The sequence below is a fragment of the Protopterus annectens genome, chromosome 5.part1, assembly GCF_019279795.1.
Source record: "Protopterus annectens isolate FY-2018-M chromosome 5.part1, PAN1.0, whole genome shotgun sequence".
NCBI classification, from domain to species: Eukaryota; Metazoa; Chordata; order Ceratodontiformes; family Protopteridae; genus Protopterus; species Protopterus annectens.
Window position 1 is genome coordinate 615,721,884 of NC_056736.1, and position 16,361 is coordinate 615,738,244.

Sequence of the window (16,361 nt, forward strand, 5' to 3'; positions counted from 1 at the left end):
CATCCTTGATGGATTTATTTATTGCCTTTGTTTACCAGGAACATCCAACTTGGTAAAAATCCCTTTTCAGCAGTGGTTAGGGAGAAAAACTCTGCATTACATACATTTTAATGGGCTAACAGTAAAAATATACTTTAATATATAACATAACAGGTAATCACCAAGTTATATACACTACAAAGTATTCACAACATATTAAGCTCAGACATCTCTATAAAACATAGCAAATACTTGCACAAAATTAGGTGATGCTATTGAGTTTTCAAAGGTTCTTGAATAGTTACTTTTTTTTTTCTATTTCTATATTTGTGAAAAGTGTGTTAACAAATTGTTGTAATTGTAGTATAATTAGGTCTTATGTCTTACCATTTATCCATGAGTATGCCATACATATTCACATATCCTGTACATTTTTACTGCTTTCAGGGATGTTTGAGGTACCATTGAAATCTTCCAACTATGCAGTCTGTCCAAGAATGCCTTCAGGATGGAAGCAGATGTGGAACAAAATACCCAGAAGGAGGATTTTCCCTCATTATGAATTTTCTGTGTTAACATGAGAGAAAAAAAATTCTATTTTCCTTGACCAAAGGGGCTTTATTGGAATGGTCAGTGACAAACTACTATGTCTAGTTAATGCTTTAGGCTCTGGTAATGGTTATTCAGTTAATGTAAAGGCGACACTTTTTTAAGTCTGATGAAGAACTGCTTTAAAAGATGTAATTGACTATTGATTGGCTATGTATTTTGCAAGGTAAGTCTATTAATTGAAGGTCACAAGAAAGTGATTACTAATTGTGCTATAAGGTCAGAAATACCGACAATCCCTTGGGATGGCTGTGATGAATTGCCAAACCTTTTAAGACAACAAGTTCAACATATGGCGGGGCTGCAGCTGAAGAAAGCAGTGAGTAAAACCACAAACTTCAGATGCCATGTGATAAAAGGAAATATCTGGTGCCTGTTGTGTAAGAATATAACCCTAGAAGTGTTATTTATTTATTCTTTCTGCAGATAACTGATCGGTCACTCATTCACTCTTACTGCAAAAGGAAGAATAAGAGCTTTGTGAATTAAACTTTATCACTGTAATAAGACATATGAAAATGTAATTCCAGGAACAAATGTACGAACAGAGGCTTCATGGCTGACAGCTTCACAAATAATTTCACTCAAAATATGCATTTCCTTAGTGTGCTAAAAGGCAGTCATCCAGTAATACAGAGAGTACAGTATTTAAATTAGTGAACTCCAAAAGGAAAAACTAGAGGATTCGTCAGTACTATTAATAACTACCAACAATGCTAGTCTTATGCCTTTCTGTATTATTTTGAGCTCTTTATGCCTCAGTAAATATATTAAAGTTTCCTTCATATTTGTAAAGTCTTTCTTACCTTATAGGTGTTAACAACATTGTATCTCTGCCTGGACAATGTTTTATTCTGTTGCGCAGTATTCTATCAAGTGTGACGTAAGTGTGCATTGGTTAATGGCGCTACCTGGTAGATATTAGTTCTTTGATTTGGTTCCTGGTTGGAGTGCTTTGTTTCTTGATTCTGTATGTCCTTCCTGGAACTGTGTACTTTTTTTCAGAGTGCTCCAGTTTCCTTACTAATTCAAAAGACATGAAAGTGGACTGGCAGTCTTAAGTGCTGACACATATGTGAGTACTGCGTATGTGTGTGTGTATATCCCATGAGTGGTGTCCCTGATCATATGTATGCAAGTAATGTGTATGTATGTGCAGCAAGTGAGTGCTGCCCTTCTCACATGTATGCGAGTTATGTGTATAGGCATGCATCACATGAGTGGTGTCCCTGCTCACATGTGTGTGAGTAATGTGTATAGATGTGCATCATATGAGAGGTGTCCCTGCTCACATGTATGTGAGTAATGTGTATTTGTGTGTATCCCATGAGTGGCGTCACTGATCATATATATGTGATTAATGTGCATGTATGTGCACTATGAGAGTGCTGCCCTTCTCACATGTATGTGAGTAATGTGTATAGGTGTGCATCATGTGAGTGGTGTCCCTGCACACATGTATGTGAGTAATGTATATAGGTTTGCATCATGTGAGTGGTGTCACTGCTCACACACATGTGAATAATGTGTATGTTTAACATGAGTGGTGTCCCTGCTCACATGCATGTGAGTAATATGTGTATATCGCATGAGTGGTGTTCCTGCTAACATATATGTGAGTAATGTATATGTGTGTGCATCACATGAGTGGTATCCCTAGTGACATGTATGTGACTAATGTGTATGTGTATGGATCATGTGAGTAGTGTCCCTGCTCACATATATGCCTGTAATGTGTATATATGTGCATCACATGAGGGGTGTCTCTGCTCACATGTATGTGAGTAATGCGTATGTGTGTACATCAGGTGGGTGATGTCTCTGCTCACATGCATGTGAGTAATATGTATAAATGTGTGTATCACATGAGTGGTGTCTCTGCTCACATTTATGTGAGTAATGTGTATGTGTGTGCATCATGTGAGTGGTGTTCCATCCAGGACTGGATTTCTGCCTTACACCCGGTACTTGCCTGGATAAAGTCTGGCTTCCTTACAACCCTGCATAGGATAAAGCTGCTATTAGAGACTGAATGAATCCATTCCTCTTGTCCATCAAACACAGGAATTCAAGTGAAACCGTACCAGAGCTAGGGACAAAGATCGGTAACGCTCTTTTCTCTTCCAGGTACATTTCAGCCTCTCAACCGTTTTGTGGTTGAGTTTATTGTACTTCCCTCTTTGTAGTAAGGTTGTTGTTTTAGCAGACATAGGAATAAATTATTGGCCAGTGACTGCATTTCTGTGAACCCAAGTGCAATTTAAAGAGCAACTAATCATGTACACTGAAATACTGGTGGGTGTACAGAAAATGGAGTTCTACCTGTTAAGTCATAATGTCTGCAGTTTCACTAATGTAATCTGCCACATTTCCTGTTCTATAAATTAAGTCTGAGTGTTTGATAACGTACTTGGAAATGGACTAGGGGGGCAGTTTCACCTGCTGCAGTTTTACCATATCTTTACTGATCCAGTAACATCCATAGTACCTCAATTTGCATGTTACTTCTCTGCTGTGGATCATTCTGGTACAAATTTCATCTGTAGTCACATGATCTTATGTTACAGAGCTGTAGAAATGTGTACATAACTGTGCATACTCAAAATCCTCTCTTCTTTATTCACAGCAAAATAGTTCCCTCTCATTCTTCATCCTCATGAATGTGGGATATCAGATGATCAGGGAATGTAATATTTATATTGTCCCAAAATGAACATTACTTCAGCTGGGTGCAGACAGAACTTTGGATCAAATATGTCATTTTTCTGTACATTCTCAAGCTGAGACTGAAATTGGCTGTGGTTAACGCATCCAAATAAATAACGCCGTAAAATGATACAATGCACACAGATTGTAATACTCAGTTTGGTTTAAATGCAATATACTGCGTGGAGTGGGAACATAATTTTATATACTGCGTGGAGTGGGAACATAATTTTATAATTTACAAATTTTACTGTAACAGTTTCTTCAGGAAGAAATAGGGTGGGAAACGATCTTTATCTCATTTTAGTTTTTAGCAGGTTGACCACAGTATAGAGACAGGGTTCCTTTCCACACCATTGTTGCCCTTGGTTAAACTAGAAGCCTGTGTGTCAAGGCAGACTGGACAAGAAAAGGTTTGATCAGCTGTCAATCAGCTCTCAACTGTTGTAGCAAGTAATGGCTGCCCCCTAGTGGATGCCAGAAGGACAGTATTAAGGTGGGCTATCAAGTTTAATAGTGTAGGTGTCAGATGCAAATGCAAGGTGTGCATGTGAAGGCACAGAAGCACACATATGCACTTTTACACACTTGTGCACACACTCTCACCCACCTACCCACCCACACACATAGACACACACACAAACATGCATGTTTGCATGCATAGACACATTTATATATATATATATATATATATATATATATATATATATATGTGTGTGTGTGTGTGTGTGTGTGGGTCTGTGTCTTTTCTTGTCTCCACTTCACTGCATACTTGGGGTGCTGGTAAGGATTATAAAAAAAGTATTTCTCACCCCAAAATCATGGCACTAGTACCAACAATATGAGCTGCTGGTACTTCAGAACATAAGGAAGGAAGAAACATCTAGATTCCAAATAATGGAGTCATTTGTGGGGGGCTGCATACTGAATATCAAAGTAAGGGGTACTGGGGATAAAATAAACACAACTTTTAAGCAGCTTGTGACAGATAAGTAATCAAATGGAGCATATGCAACAGGCTCATCTTGTATGACCTTTGTCTTCTGGTAAAAAAGTATCACATAACTAAACAGTAGAAAAGACAAGCAATGGACAGGCAGTCTTGTGGGGAGCAGACCCCAATGGCACTAATAATATTCTGTTTTAATTCCTGTTGTACTTAATATCTGTGAACTGTTTAGCCCTCTTTCAAATTACATTTCAACAATCCTGCCTCCTTCTCACCATTTTAAAATAAGCAACTTCAGCATTTCTCATGTAGCTCTAAATGAATGGCTGCAAACAGCATCCAAAATGTAGTATGGTTCAACACACTCAGAATTATTGATGTTTATGTTTTTATCACACCAGTTACTTATTCTGATCACTGATGGCTGATATCCATTTACTGATAAATGTAGCAAGAAGTTTATCCAGTGATATTAAAGGAAATGGCACTTTTAATTGTGAGTGGGAAACCTATCCCATCAATGACTCATGTGCCCTACAAACTTATTTGTTATTAAGAAAGTTTTCTAAAAAAATATTTCTTTATTTTCTCTTTTTCTTCATGTGCACTTTCTTGAAATTGTCTGCTTTTCTAAATTTCATCTGCTTGTACTTTGTTTTCTAAGCACTTTTTCTTAAAATTTTACTTTTTTCATCTCTTAGTTTGTTCAATTGAGCTTTTACTGCTTTGTAACTGTTGCAAAAAAAAAAATTGGTGCATTGTTTTTGGGCTGCTTGGTGTAGTTGTTTTACTGAGCCTTTTTGGTTAAGTCATCAATGTTGTTTATCAGTTAGTTGTTACATCCATTCTGGGTTTTGAACTGCTGCTTGAGGTGGTTTAATTGTTTGTTTAAAAGTGTATTAGGTTGAGTTCTGCTGAGAGGAGGCAGAGTCTGCTGTTATTCTAAGAGGTAGGAGGCTCTGCACTCTTGTGGTGGAGAGGCTGGACTTCTACTTAAAGTTAGCTGGGTTCGCTAAGGCAAGGCTTATATTGCATGCATATCTGCCTGGTTGCTGCTGAAGTTATTGTTTATTGTTTGTTGCATGCATATTTGATTCTCTCTGCTGAGGAGTCAATTTGTTAGTTTACTGCTTAGGCTAAGTTTGGATTTAAAGTGCATTATCTGGTATTTCTTACTGCTTGCTGTTACTAGTTGGTTAGTCTTAGCATTTTTCACATAGTTGGATACACTTGGGCTTCAGGTAGCTTCTATCCATTGTAGCAGCAAGTCTTTGACTGCCATTTGGTACTGCTTATTCAATAGCTGATTTCCTTCTGGTTGTGAATTGGCCAGTTGGTGCCCAGCGTCCAAGTGTGTTTTAGTTTTGGTTCTTTAGGATGGAGTAGTCTGGACTCATGTTACATTTGTCAGGTTCACTGTCTTGACTTTTGTGGGGAAGAGGCTGACTCTGAGTTTCTTGTGCTTCGAATTTTCTGGTTAAATAGAGGCTGTATCTTCCATTTTGAGCTGCTCTACTTGGTTGGTTCACCTTTGTTTGTTCTTAGTTAAGTATTTAGGCCCTGGCCTTCTGAATCTAGCTTTGTTTATTGTTGTGTTGTTTGTCGGTTTGTTATTAACTTCTTGCTAATTCCACTTAACTGCCAACTTCTTGTTATTTCTTACTTCACGTAATTCTACTGCTTACTTTACTGTTTAGCGCTTTGTTTCACTTGGAGTTATTAATGTTTTGTCTTATTTTTGTTATTTCCTTGTACGCATTGCACGCAAGTTACTAGGCACTTTTGCTCAAGTAAATTATATACTTCAGTACCAAAAATTAAAAAAACTAAGGATTTACTCCAATTATTTAAGTCAGCACTAAATGATTTCCCAATAGAGTTCCTTAGTCTATAACTGCCTCATTAGAACACACTCCTCTCCGTCCATAAAAGAATACACGAAGGCTGAGCACAATGTTATGCCAAACTCAATGTACACAGACAACCCCCTCTGTTCCTCCTTAAAAGTTATACTTGATACTACAGAGATGCCCACATAACACCAAATCCTCTGGAGAGCAGCTTTCCAGCTAAACAAACACATGACCAGACAAGGTTCAGAGGCAACTACATACACAGACAAAACCAGCCTCCACACACACGGAGGCCCAGCCCAACAAAACACATAAACACACAGACCTGACTCGATGCCTCAAACAAAAATTTACCAAAGACTCCCTGAGTAAAAAAGCCACTACCCAAACAACAACTACCAAACAGACACCCACAATACTGTGATAACTCCACATAAGAAAAGTAAAGCATGCACAGCCCTAAGCAGAACATAACACCAAATCCTAAGCCAGGACAACCCTCCATACAAACACCCACACAATAGGCACCACCAGGCAGTCACCCCCTCGCACACAAACCCAGTAAGCACAAATTACCAAATACACAGTAACAAGCACTCCAAGCCCGCGGCCACCTGGTACAGAGGACACAAGTGACCCATGCTGCAGAACGACTCCTATAGCACTCACTGAGCTACATGAAAAGAGCATCGATTTGAGCTCTGAAAAGAGCTGGACTCCAGGTATCACCCACAAGATTATATCCTTCTGAGACAAGAATGATGTCACAATATAGAGACAAGATGATCAGCTTGTCAAATGGCAAGATGTCTGGGTGTCATTCAAGACATGCTGATCAAGAGACTCCTGCACTCATAATGCTGAAAAGTCGCTGTTTCTCAAATGAGGACGGCTTGCACCTGTCTTTGCTTGACAACATATTGGCTAAGGCTCTACCCACCCCCATAGTGCCTTTTTAGGCAAGGCTCCAAATTCTGCTGGTACCACCCTAGAAAACCAAAGTCTGGAAACTCTCAGAGGCAACCTAACGAGCCGCCAACATCGTGGCCTCAAATGTACCTGGTGTCCTCCTCAAAACCAGAAGTCTATGCTGAAAAACCGTGCACCTGAGGATGCATGGCACAGCTTGAATGCACGCACCCAGCCCCAAAACCCTGCCCCATGAGGAAGAAAGAAAGGGTAACCACCATTAGGTACTCTCATAATGCGCGCCTAAGCGCAAACCCAGGAGGGTCCACCATTGGAGTGCAAATTCACTTCTACAAGGAATCCGTTTCTACAAATTGTAGCCTGCTACCATCAGGCCTCTCCAACCAGGGAGTGATAAGACACTGGAGGGCAAAGCATGCTACAAAATGTATCTCCAAAATCCCATCATATCTTCACCTTTTCACACACCGCTGGAATTAGCACTGGAGGGTATTCCCTCTTGCCCCAACGTTCCTGAGTTCAGAACTAAATGCCATGGGACAGCTTGGTCACTGTTCCACTCACGCCCCAAAAATACTGCCCACAAAAGTCACAAACATGGGGACAAAAATGCCCAGGACTGGAAGCATCCATCATATTTGAGAGATCTGATCATAAAGATATCTCACTAAAATCAACATGGGGACCCCACCCCAAGCAAAAGACCATAGTGAAGCATGAGATTCAAATGCTCTCACATCACAATACTCAACCTGCCCCACCCCAATGCCCCTGAGCCAGGAAAAACCAACCCCCTAAGCCAAGTGAAGCTCCCTTACAAATGCCTCTATGAACACCTCCAGCACTGCACTGACCAGCACTGGCAAAACCAAAAAAGACCAAATGCCAAAGGGAAAACGTCCAGTCTGGTGTGGACCCTTTAATCAAACTAACTTTACAATAAGGAAAGAAAGAAAGGCAATGATAGATAGGCATCCATAAATAAACAAACAAACCTGATCACATAAAGGAAAAACGATGAACATCATAAAAAAAAACCCAGGTCAGGATGAGAGAAAAATCACCATGGATTCAAAGGACAATCATAAAGGCAAAGTCTAATTTGTTCATTACAGTAAAAAACTTCCCAGATCACTCCAAAATCATAAAAAAATTACACAAAATGTTGAAACCCACAGAATTCCCAATCATGCTCCAGACAGGGTCAAATGCACTCAAATCACTAACACCACAGACATTCCCTATCCGAATTGGAGATCCCGGAAGCACAATCTCCCCTCCATAGGCATGCCTCTAAAGAACAAAACAGTGCATCAGCCGGGATGGGAATGCGGGTGTGAGCTGTTTACACCAGCTAAATAGTGAACCCAAGCCGGATGGTGTCGAGGCCAAAGTTTAATCTCGCCAAATGAGGAATTACTCGCCCCCAATAAAAGGGCGACGTGTAACTGCCTCACCAGGGAGCAAAGGCGTGTGCCTCTACGGGCAACCGTGGTCCCACTCACTTCCCTAGGCAGCTAAGCGGTCTAAGGTATCAAGCTATGGCATTAAAGCAAATGGAGCTCATAAAACAGAGATTGGACCACTTGTAGACATTGGAACAAACCCATAGGGGCTGCCTTGCAGGAAGATGGCCTAGTTTGAATCAGGTTGACTGAAGATTGATCACCAGAACAATTGATTGGGAACCTTCTCACCAACCTGGTACCTTCCAAAAGCAAAGTTGCTTTTTGTACTTGACCCCACCTAGGTATTCACACAAACTACCAGCTAAATGTAAAAAATATTGTCACAAGATGAACCCAGACCTGGTTGGCGTGACAGAACTCCAGGGAAGGTCAGTTGGTGCTGGCGCTTTAGATGTGCTCCAAGCCGTCACAAGTGGTGTCGTGAGGGGCTCGGTCCCACAGGGCTTGTCCACACCATCTACCCTGTTTTGGCAGCCAACATGGAGTGACTCCAACATGGAAGCCATGGTGCAAGATCGCAAAGGCGACTTCATGTTTGGCAGAGCATGCGACACAGAGCAGGGACACGGAAGGGACTCCACGGAAACAGATAGCTCGTCAGAGCTGGTGCCCTGAAGTTAAACGCAAAAATGGGCCAATATTCCTCGAATAAAACAAGGTAAACCCAAGCTGGTATATAGGAGGCAAATCACTCAAGCACAGAAGAGGTTATCAGGGACCCAGGGACCCAGGGTTGACAGTGGCCTTCTGGTTTCTTTTGATTGCCACATTGGTTAGAAAGACCTAGACCTTCTACATTGCTGATCATGAAGGATTACCTGAAGTTAAGCGATTCAGTGAGGGTCATTGTCCCTGCTCTCTTCACTTATCGGTCTAATGATCGAAAGTACACGCCCCATTCGGGATGGTTCACCCTGCGATTTCTGCGAATTGGAGAGAGACCCAAAGTTCCTTCACCCTGGGACAAGGACAAGTGAATCCAAAGCTGCTGCCAGATTTGAGAAAACCCAGCCTCTATTCAGCTCTCATTACATCAGAGCAGATCTGACATGTGCTGCCTTCACAACAAGGACCAATCCAACCCGAATTAATGGACATGCCAATTCTCAAAAACCCAAATCCACCACACTTAATACTCAGAGCAAGCGACTTCAAGGAGGGATAGAGGACTCAGGACTGCTGGAACTCAAGATGGATCAAAACTGACTGCCTATGCTGTGAATAAAATCCTGCAGCCAGCACTGCAGAGCACCTCGAGAACTCTGTTCAAGAGAATGGGGGACCTGTGGATGGTTTGCCAAGGAATCAACTCTGTGTCACACTAGTGCAGGCACTGACAGAAGGCACAGTATTAAATTTTTCATATAAGAGGTCATATTTTCACATAATAATTTAACCTAGGGGGCTAGAATTATATTTAGGGCATAATAGCCTAGTATAAACCTATGAACCTATGAACCTATGAACTACACTGTGAATATCTTTCATCAGCTAATCTTTGGCAGGAGGGACCTGCATAGCCAGGACACAATCAAAATTAGAATTACACAGCAAAGGGCGGTGTTGCTGTTTATATATGATGACACTGTCCTCTTTCAATACAGGAAGAAGGTTGGCATGTTATACTTCAACACTTTGGGATGCAATACTTCCATGTTTACACATAAAGAACTCTGGATGTAACCAAGCACTGTGTAAGCCATGCTGTACTAATTTATCATGAAAGGGTAGCATTTTCCTCAGCTCAGAAAAACACTGTGACCTACCTTCATACATACAAATAAACAGAAAAGTCATAAAAGAGCCACAAAAGCAGATCATTGTTTTTACACTGATTTGCAACTTCTGTTTCAAGATTTCTTCTACAAGAACTTTAGTATATCCATCCATCAATCCATCCACAACCCCTATTTGGGGTCAGGGTGTCACTTCACTAATGACAATCATCTAGATCCATGGTTCACACTGCTGGGTAGCTAGTCTTGCCAAGGCAGTTCTTCCACATCACACTCTGTCATACCTATGGTCAGATTAGAGTGTCCACCTACTGCATGTCTTTGGAAAGTGGGAGGAAACCCACATGAAGACAGGGAGGGCATGCAGACTCCACAAAGAAAGCACTAGGGCCTAGAAGCAAACCAGGAAACCTCTTGCTGTGAGATGACAATGGCATATGATGTGCTATTGTGCTGCCCCTCTATGGCCTACAACATTTAAGCAAAATCTGGACATAGAGTATATACTAAAAAAAAAAAAAAAAGTGGGAGGTGGGTATGGATGCAATGAAGTATACAAATCTGAAAATTCTAGTTATATCCCTGGTATCAAACTAAACTATATTTGTAGATAAAGAAACATTGGTTGTATACAAACAGGCCTAAACAACACAAAGACAAAAAAAAGCACCCAAACCAGCAGAGTAGAAGGACACAAAACTGTTAGATGAAGGAAGGTAAAATCTTTCAATCATATACATGTTTCAACCATACAAAATGAATATTAAACTAAAAACATAATAAACCAAGAGTTTATTTTTTCCAGTTACAGTCTTTATTATAGTGAGAAATACATACCATGGCATTTAATTTTCCTTGAATACTGCTTATGTTTCTGTAGGATGAGACTAGTCTCTAGTTTTAGGTTGGGTTAGATTTGTAGTTGTGGAGAGTATATTTACATAACATCTGCCAGCAACAATAATGAGAAATCAGTACTATAGCCAGGATCAAACCCAGGCCATTGGAGTAATGATAAGTTCTGAAAAGATGAAGTAGGTCAAACTTGCAATACCTCTAACCAGTTTATTTTGCCTAGTGCCCAGTCAATTTTTTATTTATTTATTTTATTTTATTTTTACTTCGGGTGGTACAGTGATGCTGTGGTTAATGTGTTTGCCTCACAACAAGAGGTTCTTTGGTTCGATTCTCTGCTGGAGTACCTTCTGTGTGAAGTTTGCTTGCCTCCCTGTGTTCACGTGGTTTTCCTGGTCAACAAATGTTAAATAATAAATACAATTTTGCCTTTGGTTTGACCTTGAGCAAGCCACTTAAGTGCTTCGGGGCAGTTGGGAATTTGGACTAGGCTTCTTAGTGGCCTCCTGGACTGCATTTCTAATAACCATCTATGGCTGCATAGTCATGCTGATAGAGAATGTGGCAACATTGTTTCAACATTGTTCTAACAGTATTTCATGCTGCCTTGTTTGAATCTTAACAGAAGTACTTACTCATTTGCCATATTTGCTTATAAGAGTTTAGGTTTGTCCCACTATGTAATGTACTTCTTATTCATCAGATAACTGTATCTAGTAGCCCTGCAATATGTCAAAACTGACACATGAATTCCTTGATCTCCTTCTTCTAGTGCAGTTGTGGACCCAACTGATGGGTTACCCACGTTCATCAAAGTGGCACTGGTTACAGCACATCTGCTAAACTCTGACACGTCTGTAATATCACAGGTATTGCAAAACAGTTGTTACCATGACTCTGGCTAAGATGCAGACTGCTACCTGTTGTACCAACAGAAAAGCAGGTAACATTTTAAGACTCATATGAGAGGTTCTTGCAAAAACATATATCTCAATCTCTTAGCACAAGAAATTTGGACAAAGCCTAAAACAATGGGGGGGGGGGGGATAAAGACCTAAAATAGGGACAGCTATTGCATATTGCTCTTCAATACGCTGTGATTTGCCAGAAAACTACAAACTGTATGAGGAACAGACCAAAAATATAAAGAAACGATCTGGGCATTCTGCGATAATCTGGACAGATGAGAGGTATGCTGCAAAACTAACACCAAATCTTTAGCTTTCTTACATTTACATGATACACACATTTCTTACAGACCAGATGCAGAAGGAGAGTCCTCTATTGAAGTCTGACAATTGGTATACTCACAAAAAAAAGATTAGAAAAATCTGTAAATCTTCAATATTCTCTCAATCAGGCAATCAGAAAAAGGCAAAAGACTATGAAGCAAAAATCAGGACATTCTGTGAACATGTGGACAGTTGAGCGGTATCATATCCTCCATTAATCGTGTTACAAGATGCAATAAGGCATATTCCATGGTTAAAATTTGAGGAGGGTAACGAGGGTTGTACTGTTAACTAATTTAAAGATTAGAAAAGAAAACAAAAAAAAAACTTGCGTGATATCAAAAAAGAGTTGTGTCGTAATTAGTGGGGGATAAATAAATAAAAGGTGAGTAGGGGTAATGCAAACACTGTGAATGTGAATTTTAAAAATCAACTGCTGAAGTAATTTCTGAAATTCTGCCTTCATAAAGTACTTCTGAGTCATCATATCAGACAGAGTAAAAAATCCCAAGCAAGGAAGCTGAGACCTTATGTGACCTGATCTGCATGAAGCATAAAACAAGACAACCATCAGCAGAGACTTATTTTAGACATTTATAGCATCATTAAAGCACCACACTGCTACAAAGCAGAAAGCTCCATAAGCTTAAGAAAATAATTCCTGCAGATCTATACTGCCAAAAATTGCTCCAAAAGAGACATTTGTGATGTAAAGGCATGGAATGTATATAAGCTGATAAAGACAACTCAATGCAGACATGCCTTTGGTTGAGTTATGACTGACCTAGATTACAAATTCCATTACAATTAAAAGTGAATGCAATCGGCATATATAGAACAATAATTTTTTAAATTATTTTGGCCCCTATACAGCTGGACATCAGCTGACTGTGGTACCTCTCCTCGGTCTTAGATGCAGAGAGCCGGCTGACCCCCAACCAAATTTGATATTTGGCCAATGGTCAGAGAGGACATCGAAGCATCCCAGCCCAGATAATACTTGTTGCCAGAGGGATGTTTTTGTTTGATGTATGCGTTACCAATGCCTCAGCACCTGACATTAAGTGATCTAAGATTAAGACCAGTAACATCTGTTAGTGCATACCTCAGTACTGCTAGGCCATAACAAATACCCCTAATGTCACAAAAACAAGGACTGCGTCTTTCTGCCAAGCAAAAGAAACAAAAACCTTATGGGCTGTTGCCTTATTATCTCATCTCAAAGCATTTAACAGTGTTTGGATTCTGCACATTTCAAGTCTATAGTACTGCGTTCACTTCTGATCATTGCAGGTAAAGAGATGTTAAGCTGTTAGTACAATGATATACCAGAAAGGTGACAGAAGAAACACCATCTGAAAACTTTTGAAAAGTTCACCTTGAGCAGTGCTGTAGAGAGAACATTAAGATATGGACACCTCGGCGTATAAAAGAGGACGGATAAAACATGAAGAAAGGAAGCTTTCACCATGTTTCATGGAGTTTCAATTTACCAAAGCTTTAATCAGTTGAAACAAACTGGTTGGGCCTTCGCCTCAATGAAACCTCCAGAAAATATGTTTTTTGTGGGATAGGTGCCCCTTTCCCCTACACCTCTGCATATGAGAGCTTTACCTCCATAACTCTTCAATTTATTAATTCTACACCTGCATAACTTCAAAGTAAAGAGAAAATCCCCAGACATGTTAAATCACTACCACCATGCAAATAGAAACTAGTGGGACAGTGATTTCCTATAGTAAAAGGAATCAGGAGTTCAAAATCAGGGAAATGAATCTGACAAATTTAAATGTTATCTACTTTATTCTTTACCACATGTTGGAAAACCACAAGGGGATGACCATAATGCTTTTACAGAAAGAAATGAGACTGTTCAAGCAGAACCTGGATAAGTGGATGAGGCACTGTAAATTCTTACCGGGGGTACTGCCCACAACACTCCTGGACATGGGCAGCCATCACTGAATGCATTCTTGGGTATTAACTAGTACTTCTACAGTATTACATTAGGTGAAATGGCTAGGCTTAAAATGACCTCAGGGTTTATAGCCTAGTAATCTCCTATGATCCTGTGATCCTTAAAGTACTACTGACCATCTCAAAGCTCTGTCCCTCTTCTCTGTATTTTACAAGCTATTGAGGGGCACTATCTGCCTCATTTACAGAGGCTATCCTTTCAGACCACATGTACATACACAAGTTCAGTGGTGGCACAAACAGCCAGTCAGGACATCTTTATCTCTTCCGTAACATACATAGAACATGCTGGAAGGACAGCTACATATCACAGAGAATACCACTTCTTTGGAATAGGCATCATCTCCACTTAAAGCAAAGTATATATCTTTTTCTATTCAAGCATAATCTGGATGAATTGATGGGAAATTGCAAGTTCACCCCTGGTTTGGCAGCTTTGTTCCTTATGGATAAGGATAACATGCAACTGTCTGCTCAGTTCTGTACTATACATATTTAAAATACAAGGCCTCTGGATTAAAAGTACTTAAAATACAAAAGCTAAAAACTTCTTGGACTTTTCAAACCAGACTACAAGAAGCAGTATTACAAAATGACAGTACTTGATCTTTTTAAAGTATTGCCAGGGTCAACATGAGATTGAGAATGCAAGGAACAAACAGAAAAAGGAATGAGGTACTTGGTGGAGAAAGGTCAGTCTCACAAGGTCTAACGGCATCACTTGGGTTGACTCAGCAGAATACACATTTTCTGTCAACATATTTCTATGTGTATATAATGTGCACAGGGATATATCTGTCTATAAACAGCTATTTCTTCAGTTATTTGTGAAAGCACCAAACTAATAGAAGAAAATAAAGCGTACTTCAGCTAAGTGTGGACTATTCTCATTTGCACTACTCACTAGAGCTGCAGCTGTGTTGATGTGGCCATGCTTTAGAGCTGCTACGATGCATTAGTGACACATCTAGTGCAGCAGAATAATAAACATGCATCCCTACAGCAGAAGCAAGCCTGTTCTATATATAGAGTATAGCAGAAAGAATCCATCATCAGGTTATTGACTATATTATTTGCAAATTACATTCTTCCTGCAGTTTAATGAGCAACATATCCAAAGCAAAACAAAATCATGTCATGTATTCACTGCTCACTGGGTGTATTATGCCTGCACATTCTAATCTCAGTGACTGCCCAAGAGAAATCACATTACAGTTTATAGGTTAAAAAGGTTTGGGCTTAGCAGTCCGATCCAGAGCTTATAGTACAAACATGTACTTATCTAAATGGGGTTTGAACCTCACAACATCCATTTCTAAACCGTTTAATTCTTAGGAAGGTCACTTAACTACCAGGTGTTACTGGCTTAGGCCAGCAAATGTGTTTATCTAATAGACTTCATCCGTTTACCAAATCAAACTAATAAGCATATTATGTATTAAAGGAAAGTTGTTTGGCCATAGTTCTTTTAAGAAGTAAATGAACGGTCAAGAACATAGCACTTGAAGGCTTTATATATGATGAGTATTCTCACGTCAGTAAAAAGAAAGAGTTTGTATATCCCTGAGAAGGTGTTTTCCCCTGTGGAGAGCAGACAAGACCCTTGTACTTAACTGAAGAGAATGACTGCATCCTAAGAGTTATACTAAATGAAAATAACCAATGTGCCACAAGCAAGTCCTCAAAAACTCCGAAGAAAACGAGTGCTAAAACACATTAAAATGAAGATGCTATTCCAGCATTCAATGTCTATTGATAGTCTAGTCAGAATGGAATGTCACAACAAAGGTAAACTTTGTTTTTTGTTTGGGGTAGATGAGGGGGCATGAATCTTAGCTCTGTGACCACATAATGCATGACCGTAAAATATAGAGGAAAAAGTAACAAGACACTCTTGATTTTTTTTGTGTGTGGTTGAAAACTAGTGTTACATGCCACTAGCTGTGTCCCTGAGGGGCTTGAAAAGACTAACAACATGCAAAGTAGTTTTTTTCACAATCCAGCCATCACATGTAAATCTCTTTCCCTGATAAAATGGGCTGGTAGATAGCTGACTTATGTAGGTT

General features: G+C 39.8%; 1 protein-coding gene across 3 annotated transcripts in view; it reads right to left on the reverse strand.

The window, feature by feature from the left end:
- FRY (FRY microtubule binding protein) overlaps positions 1-16,361 on the reverse strand; it is a 2,210,679-nt gene that overhangs the window by 1,845,107 nt on the left and 349,211 nt on the right. The window lies entirely within an intron of this gene.